The sequence below is a fragment of the Acartia tonsa genome, chromosome 13, assembly GCF_053477335.1.
Source record: "Acartia tonsa isolate MP-2025a chromosome 13, ASM5347733v1, whole genome shotgun sequence".
NCBI lineage: Eukaryota > Metazoa > Arthropoda > Copepoda > Calanoida > Acartiidae > Acartia > Acartia tonsa.
Window position 1 is genome coordinate 34,354,292 of NC_137272.1, and position 16,383 is coordinate 34,370,674.

The window sequence follows — 16,383 nt, forward strand, 5'->3', positions numbered from 1 at the left end:
GAGCCGGCGATTACATAACATGGTTATAATACTTTGGGAACCAGTGAAATTTACGGTCCATTGTCCCCTTCCTTCCGCCTATACAGTATACATATATGTAGATATAGTTTAAAGAAAGTGAAAGTTGTTTTGAATTTGACCTAGTTCAAGTATATCAAGAAAGGTTGCGTGATTATTGTGGTCCTTTTTTTATTTTAAAGAAATTAATTCCTAGATGACTAGTTGCTTCGCCTCTAGCTTCTATGGAAGGTCGGTGGAGGTGAGGAAATAAAACCACACCAAGACATTTATATACAAAGCTTTCCTGAAAAGTACAACAGATGAGGACAACCTTTTTTTTATAACTTATAAAGATAAACAACTTAACTACTTTATGTTATGAACACTTTGAGTTATGAAAAGAAGTAATTTATAGCTATTGAAGCTTCTTGATAAAATTGTTTTAAGAATTTACTTTTGAGGGAAAGAGATAATCTAAATCAATCACACATTTAAAATTTTTGTTTTAAATTTAAAAATTAAAGTTTCCTGTTTAAGGAAAAATCACAAAAACAAATAAACTAAGAATAGTAATGTCAAATCTAAAAGATTGAATTAATGAACGATTCCATTCAAAATGGGCAAAGTAGGAAGTTAATAATATGATATTGACAAGGACAAGGTTAGTGCAACTAAGAAAAAATTGTTAGCCACCAATATTTTCTTAAACATTTATTATTTCGGGTATAGTCCCTTTCGTGGCAACGCACCTTAAGGGGCGATTCTTCGTATTTCTCACAGTAGCGTTTCTCCTATTTCTAGCCCTTGCGGGGAGCTCTAACCCTGCGGGGCTAATTGCCTAACCCAATATACCCTAACCTTACCTAAAATAACCTAAAAAAAGCCATTTAAAAATACGACGAATCGCCCCTTAAGAAGCGTTGCCACGAAATGGACTATTCCCATTATTTCTTTTCTCTATGTTAATGTAACATATCAGAAGAGAAAACATAAGAATACATTATCGACAATTTCCCTCAAAGTATCTAGTCGAGCAAAGAGACCCTTCCACACTCCATATTTCTACCCTAGGGAGGAGGGAGAAGCTTTATCTTACAGAGTACTATTCATATTTTACCGTTATTAACCTAACCTAAAAAAAAATAAAAAATCTAAAGTTTTTTCTCAAGAAATTTATTTGTAGTATAGATGTAATCTGCAAGGGAAATCGCCTAAATCAAACTATTTTTAACTTCAGTGATTGAATTAAGTTTTGAAGATAAAAAAAATGGTAAATGTTTTTAAAAGTCGTCTTCGTTCCGAGAAGTTTTATTTAACATGTTATCTCCTGTAACTTGAATCAGTAACTGAGTCCTTAGCCTCTGGAAATAAATCATTAGAAATTTAAAAGAAAAAATATTAAAATAAGAGTTTAATTTTTAATCTTCTACTCATAGATTAATACAGATTTATGCATGGACTTGCGGATGTCAAAATCCATCTTAAATTTCTAAAATGGGAAGGCCTGACTTTCCATCTTGTAACCCTTTTTAGTGTTTACACCCCCAGTCACAACCTTGTGCACGCCACTGGATTCTGCTTTTTTTGGCAAGCTTCATATTGGTCTCATGTTTGAGGTCATAGAAGCCATAACCCCCCCACATCTAAAAAATCTTTTCTTAAAAAAGCACCTTAAATTTTAGTTTTCTCCAGAAAAATTAGAGTTGAAACATTTGTAAAAAATACCTTACCACATATTTTTGTGTGCACGTACTTTCAGCTATCAGAGTAATTTTAACAGGGCTTCACACTTTTAAAAAATATATTGAAACGTTGTAAATTTTCAAAATATATAAATTGAAATGCAAGAAATACAAAAAGTATGATTTTAAATTTATATGTGATATGGACATAAAAAGATGCATTTGAGGTTATAAGGAAACTCAATAAATCTAACTAACACACAAGATTTGCTTTTCTTTTCAAATGGTGTCTAATGACTCATCGTCCTTTGAATCTTCATTTAATAACTCATGATGATATTATAGAGTTGCTTCGCTTTCTAAATTGTATCCGAAGGATTCAAAAATCAATATGCTATATTTAAAAATAATGGGATGATTACAACATGCATAATTGAATGATTAGAGCTAACCGTTACGTACGGGCCAACCCTAATTATGGAAAAGCTTCGCTTTTAAAATTATTATACAGGGTCATTCAAGAGAAATGATTTTTTTTAAAACTTAATTATGCATAGAAAATAAAACAATTATGTAAAATCCTTTATATATTTGGAAAACCTATTATGAGACATTTATGTTTCAAATAGTTGAAAATGATTATTTCAACAAATTATGTCCTAAAAACCGGTTTTTCCAAAGGCCTTTTTTTCGAAGATTTATTGATTTAAAGGTTGTAAAAAAATGTGCACATTTTTTAAATTCAAATTGCGCGGCTTGTGTTAATAGTAGAAAAATGTTATGCATATCGTTAGAATCGTCATAAGCTCTATTTTTTTACTACATGAAAACCTTTCCAGTGCTACGCATGGTATAGGAGCTACGAGGTAAAATGTTCCAATTTCTTAAAACTTTTCAACCTTTTTCTCAAATTTTTCAACGTAGCTCCTAAACTATAAAAAGCACAAAAACGGTTCTTATATTTTCAAAAATTAGAGCTTATGACGATTCCAACGATATGCGCAACATTTTTCTACTATTAACACAAGCCAAGCAATTTGAATTTCAAAAAGGTGCACATTTTTTTACACCCTTTAAATCAATAAATCTTCGAAAAAATGGCCTTTGGAAAAACCGGTTTTTAGGACATAATTTGTTGAAATAATCATTTTCAACTATTTGAAACATAAATGTCTCATAATAGGTTTTCCAAATATATAAAGGATTTTACATAATTGTTTTATTTTCTATGCATAATTAAGTTTTTTTTTAAATCATTTCTCTTGAATGACCCTGTAGCTTCCTTGCAGCAAGACATAATAAAGATTATAAAATCAATTAAAACAATCATTATCGTCATATCTGATCAAATATTAAGAATGGATGTCTCTTTTCTTCATGAAAGACAGAAATGTTTTAGTAAATGATGTTTGACCACGTGGTTCGATCCTTAAAAGTAAAAATTATTGAGTTGGATCATTTAAGATAGAAAGACTAATTCTTGTCACCAATATTTTCAAGAATATCAAAAACAGGTTTTGAAAGTTATTGATTTTATCTTCTAATGTTCTGTCCTTGTATCTCTGATGAAATATTGCAATGCGAACCGCGCAGTGGCGTGCATAGGGATTGGAGAGAAAGACTAAACTACATAACTTTTGTGTCACTTTTGAGGAAGACGATTCCCTTTTACCCCCCTTCTCTTTTGAAGAGATTTTCTTCTTCCCTTCCTTTTTTCTTTTCCGAAATGTATATGACTTCACAGGAATCGTCTTCCTCAAAAGTGACACAAAAGTTATGTAGTTTAGTCTTTCTCGGATTGGAAACCCCCATTAAACCAAACAGGGGATGTAAGTTTAATGGGGGTGGAGTATTGATAACAAGAGAGGTGTTACATTATCGTCAGGGGGTGTAGAGGGGTGCTAGTCTTAGATTGAGACAGGCATTAAGTAGAGTGTAAATCATAATAGCCAAATTTAATTGTAGAGGGGTGTGGGTGTTGACCCCTAAAGGGGTGTGTGCCCCCCCCCCTTAATTTTTCCAGAGGTATGAATACAACCCCCTTATACACGCTTTTGACTGAGAATTTGTTAAATGCAAGTCACAACTATATTTGTGATTGATGGATAGCATTCAACAAACAGGCACAAGTATTTTAGAAATATGATAAACATTCAAAATTGAATTATTTTTTTACTTTTTTCCTTGACAAAACATGATTGTTTTGATTTGCAGACATATAGTATTTTGACCTAGTCCCTGGATGGTTTTAAGCTATTTTTACTGCCTTCTCCTCCCTCTAGATCCTAGGGGCGCAGTTGCTAGTATAATAGATAATAATAATAATAAGATTTCAATTTATTCCAATGGAATCATTTGCTTGGACATGAACAAAGTAGTATTTTATTAGATACAGATATAATTTATATAAAACTTACATCCAGACTTCTAAATAATGCTAAATGTTTCATTTTATCTATTACTCTAGATTTGTAATGTTCGTTTCTTTGACAAATTTATTTGTTAAACTTTGCTTTTATTTATGGATGTTGTCATCCTTGTTTGTGGTCAAATGTCCTTAAACTCTTTATCTTGCAAATCAATGCAAACTTTATCACCTTGAAATAAAATATATATTTTATATACTTAAACAAGAATGAGAAAACCATGAGAGTGAAATAGAATAATATTATAAAAAAAATTTAAGTTGTTCAATGTGAATCTTTTTTTGTTGTTTTAAAATCACAAAACCTTTATTTAATTTTTAAAGGTTTAAATTAAATGTAAAATTAATAAGTTTTTAAAATTAGATAGCTTAAGGGATAAGACTATGGACTAAGTATTGATGATGTAAAGAGAAGGTTTGCTACAAATGTAAATATTTTAGAAATAACATTGATACTCTAAGTAAATAGGGAATCCCTAAAAAGATGAAGGATTCAACTTCCCATTTGCAATTACAAATTGGAACCCAATTCGCCAATGCTTTAGTTATCAACAACAAAAATTTTCACAACTGCAGCTGTTTCTTGTTTAGGTAACCAATTAACGTCGGCTGTTTTTGACAATTTTTGCCATTCCCGAGGTTTTGATGGGCACATAGTGTGGGAAGGAAATGTTTTATTACTTTGATGTAGACAATTAAATTTACTAAATATCATGTAAGTAAATTATTTTGTATATCCAACCAGTTTTTGTCCAGATGAGTTTCAATTGGACGAGAATTTTGTATATTTTTGAGAACATTATTGTTACCGGCGCCGATAATGGGTTAATGTTGATTTTCCTTTGCAAAAATGCTTATTTTTAAACGAAGTTTTTAGATTAGACTAGATTTATTATTCTTGGGTGTACTGTACAATTACATAAACATAAAGAACAACAATAATTAATGAATTTTAAATTCATATAAATATGCATTCAAATTGATATGGTTATTCTATATGAAAATTTTCTTCCCAATGCAATGGCAATAATGTGTATTCACACATTGTTTTTACCATATATATAGCATCTGAAGAAAATATTTTTACCTCCAACTTACTCCACTCCAATAAGAGGTTGGTGTATAAAGCGGGTTTTACCTAAAACAATGTCAAGTATTTTGTGTAGATTTTATCCCTTGATAAGGCTACTACTACACCATTTATCCTGTTAAACTGTGAGGTTTTTGTTGACATATAGTTTTGACTATTCTATTATTCTATAGTATAGATGTATTGTATAACCAGACAACTACCTGGATTCCCCTGTTGTGGACCTTTTTTGTCTGCTAGCAAATTGCTTTCCTCTCTTTTGTAGCGACTTTGTTGTGTTAATATTCTTGGTGCTATTGGTTGATTTTCAAAAACCAAATTGAAAGACGACACAGGGTCCTCGGATAGAATGTACAATTATAAGATTAAAACTAGTTTTTTTTTATCCCCGAGGTGCCGAAGGCACCGGCTATAAAAACTGGTTTAAATCCTATGATTGTACATTTTTTATTCGTAGAAAGCTGGATATAATTTGGTGCTAGACATAGTTTTTTCGTATGGATGAGAACCGGTTCCTTCTACCGGATTCGAATGAATACGAGAAAATATTATTATTAAAATTCAGTATTTATACTGAACTTGGAAAAAAGAAATTTCACATGAAATGAAGTAGCAAATTTTTTTTAAAGAATCGCTTGAGCTCTCCATTAGGCAAGCTTCCACTAGGTCCTTGGATGGTCTTTGGCTATTAGATTTTAAATTTAAATGTAGGAATGGTTTTAGACTATTATTGCTATCCCTTTCAATAGAAACTTGCTCAGCCACTAGTTGTAAATAAAATAATAATTTGTAGAAAATTAATTTTCCTTTTGATTTATCATGGTATCATATTCTTAAGAAACTTTAAATGGTAAACTACTCTTTATTACCATACCTTTTAAGGATCTCTATTTTGTGGAAAGTACATTTTGTAAGAAATAATATAACCATATCAGTAAACCTGCAAGAGAATATTGAAAGTAGCCAGTAAACAAAAAAGAATGTGTGAGAAAGATTAAAAGAAATTCTTTCATGACTCTGGGTATATTGACCTTTCTGCATGGAAAAAGGTAGAATTAAATAGTCCCTTTATGGAGATAAATATTTAATACAGATTTTATAAGAAAAAAATATGTAGTCCACCCCCCCCCCCCCCCTCAATTAAAAAGAAAAAGTAAAAAAAGTCATAGGCGAGTTCTCTTTGAAGGGTGGTAATACCCTCCCAGAAAATAATAGTTATAAACCTTCCTAGGACAAATAAGAAGTCACAACAAAAAGGAGAACCATATCAGCTTGGCAGTTAGCAAGATTTTTCGGAACAGACAAACATCCTGTGACTTTCATACAAGGATACACTGATTTTGTTAACATCAAATATTACTTTGTGACTTAAAAAAAAAAAATTTGAAGTTTGTATTTCGAAAAAATTTGATATTCTATTTTTTCCCATAAAAACTTTTTGGAAATCATTTTTCTCTGATATCCTCATGTTGATAGAAAAAATGCTGATATAGTAACACAAACGTTTTTTTTTCTTTTTAAAAAAAGTGCATCTTTCCTACAATATTCCATTTTCACTCATTTGCTCGTTGTCAGGAAATGATAGGTTCGAATCTCGGCCTGGCACCGCGTCATAACTAAAGACATTAATATTGATTTCTACTGCTGATGTGTCAAGTGCGCGACAAAATTAGTTATAGTAGGGGGAATGCCTTGCCATAACTTATTACCATTCACAGTTAGGACTTCTCAGACAAAGGTCGTACAATCAAAAGGTTGGTTGTCTGATGGGCTAATGGACGCTTTACACCGCAATCAAGGAGCGTGGAGAGGTCTAGAACCCGTAGCGACACCAAGCCCATTAGAGTTATAAAGATACTAAATAAATGTGAGTTCTACTAACTTCAATGCACATCAAAGTAAAGTCCCTTGAGACAGCAGGTCAAATACTTGTACTTGAGCGTGTACCTTGAGCTGGCCCTGGTGCTAGCATACAAAAGTGTCTCGTCCTACTCCATGACTACTTAGGTCCAAACACTAAGAAACTATGGCTACACACACACACATCAAAGTATTTTCTAATGTTAAATTTATTATACCGATTGAAAATTTATTTAGCTGCACCAAATATTAATAGTTTAGTCCTTGTTTCTAATATCTTGAAATGGTCAATTCTAAAAATTGTATATTGTGTTTAGCTAGAGTTAGAGATGATATGAAAAAAGAAAAAAAGTTTTACCCAAAGGTTTGAAAAATAAAGGTAAATACTTTTTTTAGAACTAATCAAATTGCAAGACACAAGGATCTGAGGGATAAGACAATAGACATTAAACAAAAATACATCCTCTCAGTAATGATGAACAAAACTACCCTGTAGAGCAAAATTGTTGGTTGAAAAGTAAGGATACTAAAAGTTTGGTACTAACTAAAAAATTGTAGGGCAACAAATAGAATAATTTGTTATTAACCTTTTTGTATAATTTACAGTTCAATGTTCTTCTGGTAAGCCGAGCGTTCTCGGCCCACAGGGTAACGAGTTCGGATTCAACGAGCCCTAGCCTTGAATTATTCTACCAAAACAAACTAGCAGGATTTAGTCATACAGAAATTATATATTTAACTGAATAATATTTACAAGCAATGTTTACTATATATATACAACAGATTATAACAATGGTTAGGTTTGAAGGGGGTGTGGGACGCTAGGGCTTAGCTCCCGGCGGTAGACAGGCTGTGGGGGCAGCGGTGGTAAAAGGGGAGGCAGCGCCTCCCGGTTATATAAGCTCGTGAGGGACGCGTGATAGTTGCATGTTTGAGTCCCCTCCCCACATTTAGGCAGGCCAGTTTGACCGCTAGATAGCGGGGTCAACATCGGTCATGAGATAGATGGTGATATAATAAGATTAGTGCAGTGGGTTTGTTATCATAAGTCACAGCGTAGCAACTCTGTAAACTGCCTGTCCGTCTGGTTGTCGTATTACCACAACCTCCCCTTCAAGGGTTGCGTGGCTCTCGAGCCACCAGGCCTTGAACCTGGGGATACGACAACCTATGTCTGCGCAGGACAGGCTCTTCCTGGGGCACAGCTCGATGGAGGACAGCTCTGGCTACACAGGCTCCACGGGACACTCGTTGCTCGGTCTGGCTGTGGTTGGATATCAGCATTGTCAGCTCCTGGTTGGCTTCTAGACGGGGGTTGGCGACGGCCAGGCCCCGGCGCTGGAAATTTTGCCTCTTCTGCAGGACTAGCTCTGCCTCAGCGGGTAGCTGGACACGGAGGCCTAGGCTAACTCTGGTGGTTCCCAAGGGGGGAATGACGATGGATGAGGGCGCATAAAATTCCATGGGGGCGCCTGCTTGGTTCAGGTTGCTTGGCCTCCTAGCCCCCACACGGATAGGGATGGCTGTCATCAACAGGGGGCACATGGCTTCAGCTTCGTCCTCTGGGGCGGCCTCTTCCATTGCAACAGCTGCTTCTCCTCCTACAGGCTCGCTGCTGGCTGGCAGGTGCTCCATGTCTGTGTCAGGATTCCAGATGGCATCCCTGGGTGGCTCTGGAACTGGCGGCGGCGGCGGTGGTTCGTTGGGTTGCTCCTGCAGGTCCTCTTCTACTGGGTCACGATCTTGGCCGCTGGGCTGTGGGGCGGCTGCGGCCGGCTGGTGCACTGGGAACTGTCCTGGGTCGCCAGCTGCGGGCGCCGCCGCTCCAACCGGCAGCTCGGTGGCATCCTCGTCGCCGTCCACATCAACTTGGATGTCTGCTGGAATCTGGTGGGCAGTCACATCTCCAGTGTATTTGCGCAGTCGGCCTACATGCGCGGTAACCTCCGAGATCCTGGCGATTGGAGAGGCAGGTTTGATGACATAATGGACTTCTGTAGCTTTCCTCACTACCTTCCAGGGGCCAGTCCATCTTTTGGTGATCTTGGCTGCCTTCCCTGGCACCAGGCGGGGGGCCAGGTACCAGACCAAGTCTCCAACCTCATACTTGGCCGTGCCTTCGTAAGCTGCCGCGCTCCTCCGGATGGCTCCCTCCTCCTTCTGCTGGATGGCCTCATACACTGCATAGTAACGTTGCAGGAGGGCTTGGACGTTGGCTGGAACCGAGGCATATTCCGTTTCTGGCAGCCGGAGCACCATGTCCACCGGAAGCTTGGCCTTTCTCCCAAAGAAGGCTAGGAACGGGGTCACGCCGGTAGATCTGCAGGCCTTGGTGTTGTAGGCGAAGGCAATGGCAGGCAAGTGGGGCTCCCAGTTGTTGTCGTCTCTGTCTAAGAACAGACGCATGCCGGTATTGAGCGTCCGATGGAACCTTTCCACTCGGTTGGACTGTGGGTTGTAGGGTGGTGGATGTGTCAGGCCAATCTCAAGCCTGGAGGCCAGTTCCTGGAATACCTGGCCGGTGAACTCCATCCCATTATCGGAGTGGATCTTCAGGGGGCATCCAAATGTGGCCAGGTGGCGGTGCAGCAGGGCTTCAGCCACCGTGAGGGTGCGCTTGTTGGGGATGGCGTAGAGGCTGACAAACCGGCTGAACCCATCTTGGCAGGTGAGGATGTAGCGGTTCCCAGCTGGGGTCTCTGGCAGCGGCCCCACCAGGTCGATGAACAGGACTTGCTGTGGATACCCCTGGCGGGAGGGTACATGTATCCCTTGCTTCAACCTTTCCTTGGTAACCTTCTGGACACATTCAGGACAAGTCTGAACCATCAGGCGGACGTCACTGGCCAGGTTGGGCCACCAGAAGTGCATGGCCACACGGGCGATGGTCGCGTCCATCCCAAAGTGTCCGGCCATGGGGGTCCCATGGGCTAGAAAGAATGCGTCCTGCTGGAGGGCCGAAGGCAGCAGGTATCTTGTCCGCTCCCCTGTCAGGGTCTGGTCAGTGGTGGTGAGGCAACCATGCTCGTCAAGGCCCAGGGCTGAAAAGCGGCTGGCGTACTGCTGCTCGTCTCGGTCCTTGCCGCGCAGCTCAGCCTTGGTTGGGGCTCTGCCATCAGCCACCCACTGGCGGACACGGAGCAGGAGGGGGTCTTGTGTCTGGGCTTCTAGTACTCTAGCTGGGTCCAGGCGGACGGCAAGGGGCCGGCTGGCTGCGGACTCCCCTAGCTGGCAAAGGTTATGGAGATACTCAGCCTGCTCTGCTAATTCTTCAGCGCTGGCCGTTGGCATGTTGGCGTCCTCCCGGCGGCTGAGGGCGTCAGCGTTGGTATTCTGGGTGCCAGGACGGTGGCAGACAGTAAAATCTAGGGCCGCTAGCTCCTCTTGCCAGCGGGCCACCATTCCTGTGGATGTGTTCAGTGACTTCATCTGCAGCAAGGCTGAGGAGTCAGTGTTGATCTGGAAGCTGCGGTAGGACAAGATGCCGTGGAATTTCCGGATCCCATACATAATGGCGGCCATCTCTCCCTTCCAGGACGGGTAGCGAGTCTCGGGGTCGGTTGTCTTGCGCCCCACGGCGGCAATCAGCCTCTCCTTGCCGTCCTAGCATTGACTCAGAATGGCAGAGATGGCGCGGCTGCTGAAATCTGTGGTGAGCTGGAATACCGCTGGCAAGTCAAACCTGGGCGGCGCTCGGATGGGGGCTTGACGGAACTTGTCCTTGAGCTGCAGCAGCTGGGCTTCCATCTCAGGTGTCCAGGCTAGGGTCTTGGCCGTCTTCTGCCGATTCATCTCGTAGGTGAGGTCGGCATACTCTGGGATGAACAGGCGGTAGTATCCAAAAAACCCCAGAAGCGCCAGCAAATCTTTGGGGGTGCTGGGGGCCGGCCAGTCCAGGATGCGGTCAATATAATCCTCTTGCATGGCTATCCCCTCACGGCTGAGGGTGTGGCCCAGATAATCCACCTTGGCTCGGAACAGCTTAGTCTTGGCTGGTTTGAGGCGGATTCCTCCCCTGCGGTGGGCTTCCAAGACCTCTCGGAGCCTAGCCAGGTGGGCCCAGGTATCCTGGTGGAAGGTCAGGACGTCGTCAAGGTATGACTGGAGGTTGGCTGTGCCTAATGGGTTTAGGACCCCTGCAATAAATCTAGAATAGACGGATGGTGCCGTAGCCAGGCCAAAGGGCATCCTTTTCCATTGATACAAGCCTCTGGGGGTGGTGAAGGCGGTGCAGGGCCGGCTGTCCTCAGACACACGGATGGTGTAGTATGCGGCCACCGCGTCCAGGGCACTGTAGACGCGGTGCCCTCCAGCTCGTTCTACCAGCTGCTGGATCCTGGGCAGAGGGTAGCTGTCCAGCTCCAGGCACTTGTTGAGGGCTCTGTAGTCGACGGCCCAGCGGGTGCTCCCGTCCTTCTTCTTGATGGGCACCAGGGGGCTGCTCCAGGCGGAGTCTGACGGCTCTATGACTCCCTCCTGTAGCCAGGTGTCCAATTGTTTCTCCAGTTCAGCCTCCTGCCGCGGGTTCAGATCCCTAAATCTCTGGCGGATCGGCTGGGTCCCTGGCTTGAGGCGCAGCTGCAGCTCAACTATATCGGTGCAGCCGGGGGTAGAGTTGGAGAAGACGTCCCTGTACTCGGATAGCATGGTCCAGACCTCCTTCTTGAGCAAGGGGTCCTTGCGCAGGAACTCGTTGTCTTCCATCTCAAGGGCCTCCCACAACTCTTGCATGTCTGGGGGCTCAGCAGGCTCTTGGAACGAGTGGAGGCTCGGGGGAGGCTTATCAGAAACCTCTAAAATGTCAGGCTTGACCAGCTCCCCTGCCACTGGGAGGCCAGCGTCCAGCAGAAGGGGCGTCTCCCCTTCATTCACCACCAGTACTCGAAACACAGTGGCGGATCCAGGCCTGTGGGCATACAGGCCTTCTGGGATGACAAGATCCTCCCCAAACCTCTGTTCTGGGGCAGCTAGTTGGATGGCATCCTTGGTGCGGTGGCCTACTAGCTCAACAGGGACCGCCATGACACCGCGGCCAGGCAAGACCACTCGCTTGGCCGTGCGCAGTTGGGGTGGCTGGCCGTCAGTTGGAGTGACAGCGCTTAGCCTATACGTGGCTGGAGTGGGGCCAGCTTCGGCTCCGGGACCCACCGGCCGCGACTTGACGGGCTCGGCCTCGGGAGGGGCTGACGTGTCGGAGCCAGGCGTGGCTCCGAGGGCGTCCGGCCACGATTTGACGGGCTCGGCGCTGGGAGAGGCCAAAGTGCTGGGTCCAGCCTGGGCTCCGTGGGCGTCCGGCCGCGACTTGACGGGCTCGGCGCTAGGAGAGGCCGAGGCAGCGGAGCCATGCATGGTTCCGGAGGCGGCCGGCCACGACTTGACGGGCACGGCGCCGGGAGAGGCTGATTCCTGGGAGTTGAGTGTGGCTCCGGGTACATCAGACCGCGACTTGACGGGTCTGGACTCGGGCTTGGCTGGTGGACTGGCTGGAGGTCCCAGGTAGAGGGGGCCAGGTGGACACGGCTGGCCGTTGATAAAGGTGTCGGCGGAGAAGATTGGTTCTGGAGGGCTGGCAATCTCAGGGAATGTTGTTGGCAGGTTCTCCCGCGGCACCTTGGGCACTGGGGGCAACCCCATGGCTAGCAGGTTGGTCCCCCTATGGGCGTTGAGCGCAGCATCCACCCAGTGCGTGCCTTTCTCGACCACACGCGGCTGCTCTGGCAGCTAGCCTGGCAGAGGCCCCTCATAACTCAACTCTCTCTCGGCTGTCTCCCGGTCAATGGGGACGCCACGGAGTGGGATAAACTCCCCACGCACCCACAAGCAAGGTGGTTGCATGTCGAAACAGAGCCTAGTTCCGAACTCCTTGAGAAAATACCCTCCTAGGTTCAGAGGGTGTGAGAGGTTCCGGACCACAGTCACGTGGTAAAGATGGAGTATAAGAGTGTGTGAGACTGCCATATATAATTCTTTCAATTTTCCTATTACCTGGAGGGGTTGGCCTTCCTCGTTAGCAGTCAGGATTTGGGTGTTGTCCGGAATCAACATGCGTTGCACGCCCATTGCGTGCATGAGGTGTTCAGAAATTACAGCAGACCCTGGTACACGGTTGCCAGAATCGATCATGGCATCAACCTGTACATGCTGGGCAGGGTCAGGAGTAGGAAACCTCACCCTGATATGGCAGGGGAAGTGGAGGTCCTGCCCTTGAGACAAGGGGGCCTCTCGTTCGGCTGGGGTTGGCAGAAACTTCGGTGGTGGCCGAACCGCAGCTATGGTGGTATCGCTTACCATGGTGGCTTAGACTGTAGCTTCGAATCACTAGAGCTTATTAATTATCACTGGGTCAACAATTTTATATTTATTTTTTTATCACTTGGTTGACATTTACACACTGATGTGTTGTTATCACTAGGAGCTCTAGGTGTGATTCTGGAAGCACTGGCAGCAGGGAATGTCCGTCCTGCAAGGTTCAGAGGGGTGACGGCGGTAGGGAATGACCCGTCCTACAGCGCCGCTGGTTCGAATCCCGAAAATGGCGGCAGGGAATGGCCCGTCCTGCAGCGCCTCGGGTTCGAATCCTGGAAGGCAGCGGCAGGGAATGTCCCGTCCTGCCGTGCCTGTGGCTCAAAATCTGCTATCCGTCGCAGTGGTAGGGCTTACTTGTGTGCTGAAGCTTCGCAGCCACACATTGCCTTCTCAAGGAGACCAGCACCCAGCTGTCTGTCTCGTAGGTTTGGCCTGGGTGTCCTGGGGCTTGTCCCAGCTACACTTGCCAATTTTAGACTCAGTTCTGTAGCCGTCTGAGCTAAATTATCCGATTACCGTGGCTGCGCACCTAGCGCTACTCCTACACGGCACGGAAAAAGCGTCTTAACTGGCGCTTTTAGCAGGCTAAATCTGCTTGCCGTAGGCCAGAGGCCCACATATTGCGTTCAAAATGATGGAAATTCGACCTAAAAAGGCCGTCTCGCGGGTCAGATGGCTTCTCAGTTGGCGGCTGATTGTCCCCTTACTTGCCAAAGGGTCCAATCAGAGGTAGAATAGGCTAGTTTCTGTAAGGCTCGATTGAAACACGCTGACACCAAGTTCTGGTAAGCCGAGCGTTCTCGGCCCACAGGGTAACGAGTTCGGATTCAACGAGCCCTAGCCTTGAATTATTCTACCAAAACAAACTAGCAGGATTTAGTCATACAGAAATTATATATTTAACTGAATAATATTTACAAGCAATGTTTACTATATATATACAACAGATTATAACAATGGTTAGGTTTGAAGGGGGTGTGGGACGCTAGGGCTTAGCTCCCGGCGGTAGACAGGCTGTGGGGGCAGCGGTGGTAAAAGGGGAGGCAGCGCCTCCCGGTTATATAAGCTCGTGAGGGACGCGTGATAGTTGCATGTTTGAGTCCCCTCCCCACATTTAGGCAGGCCAGTTTGACCGCTAGATAGCGGGGTCAACATCGGTCATGAGATAGATGGTGATATAATAAGATTAGTGCAGTGGGTTTGTTATCATAAGTCACAGCGTAGCAACTCTGTAAACTGCCTGTCCGTCTGGTTGTCGTATTACCACATTCTCTCCCTTTCTGAAAGACTAAAGTCAAAATAAATCTTAAGTGATTTCTCGAATAAAACAAAAGTTCTAATTTAATATATTTCAAATATCCCTGTATAATGTATATATATCCAATAAAAAAAATGACGTCATACAATACAAATGACCAATGATAGGCCAGTATACAATTTACCATTGGTCAATTATAATGCAATGTATACTGGCCTATCATTAGTCATTTATATTGTGTGACATCATTTTCTAGTGGGCACTATACGCTGTTTCCTGTAAAAAATATTCTCTAAATATTTTTTTATATAAATGATAAACCTTATTGTATAATATCTATGGTTAGGGCAGGGTTAGGATGGGCAATAGGCATTTTTTTTATCAGAACATAGTTAGTACAAAAATCTACAGGGTGAGTCTTTTTATTTCTAATTCTTGTCGTTTTTTTACAGGGAGGGGACATTGGGCTATTTATTACACTGGTCCCCAAAGTTTTATAATAACGTTTCCTTTTTCGTTGACTGCACAACTGTTGGTACTTATATTGTATTTTAATTGGTTGGTTCATGAAGTTAAGTGTCCAAACGTTAAAGCCACTAATTGTAATCTAATGTAATTTCGGGTATCATCATTGGGAATGTATTGCACATAAATTTATAGGCCTTTGTCCTATCCGTTTATCGGCCATAACCTCAAATGACTGTCTGTCAGAGCATAGTCGAGAACATGCTGTTTTTTAGTGTGGGGGTTGTCAAATTCCTTAGATGTTGTATTTTCATTGTAATATTAAGTCTTGTATTCACACTTTATTTGTTGGTTACAACGGAACTTTTTTTATTGAACTACCCTGTATAAATGAGTATTGGTATTCCATGTTAGAGGAATATAATGATAAAACACAGGAAAAACTAAATCATTTAGGACCAGTTTTTTTAGGGCCGTGTTAAAATTCTAATTTTATTCTATCAGATACACATTATACCGTGCCTTTCTTCTATTATCAAAGTAATATAGATATAAATTTATTCTTCTATTACTGCCAAAAGAATTTTATTTAATATTGTGTTTAATTCATGATAAACAAGCTGCATTTGACTCATATTTAACAATTTGACATTTGATTATAATATTCATTAAAACTACTACTAGAGAGAGGCCTCTAGTGGCACTTGAGGTGGGGAGGGGGGTCGGAATCGACCTCCCTACATTGAATTTTAGTTTTAAAAAGAAAAAGTCAAAATAAAATTGGGATGTGGTCGTTTTTTTTCTATGGACGTATTACATATCGTTAGCGAAATCCTTCGGACCTCGGTACACACAAACAGACAGAAAAACAAACTTCCTGCTACTTTTAAATATCTATTTCTTTAATAATACGGCTCTGACAACTAATCGATATTTTTTCCAAGCTTTTCATTCTATTGTTTCTTTTTCCACTTTAAAAATGACAACCCCCAAAACCACCCCTTAGTTGAAAATGGACAATAAAGTGCTCAATCAAAATAACAAATTTTTTTTTTAAATAGCACTTCAAAGATAATAAATAGAACATGAGTTGTTGTACATAAGCATTAAATTTCCACCTAATACCTATGTAGAAGAAATTTATTCCTTCAAGTAGTTACAATAAACATTCAACAAACTATTTTAATGTGGATAATCAATTTTTACAACGTTATACGTCGAAGCAAAATTGTAATTGAATTTGTTGAAAAACTTCTTGATACAGGATAATGTTTATGGACATACTTACATTTTTAGG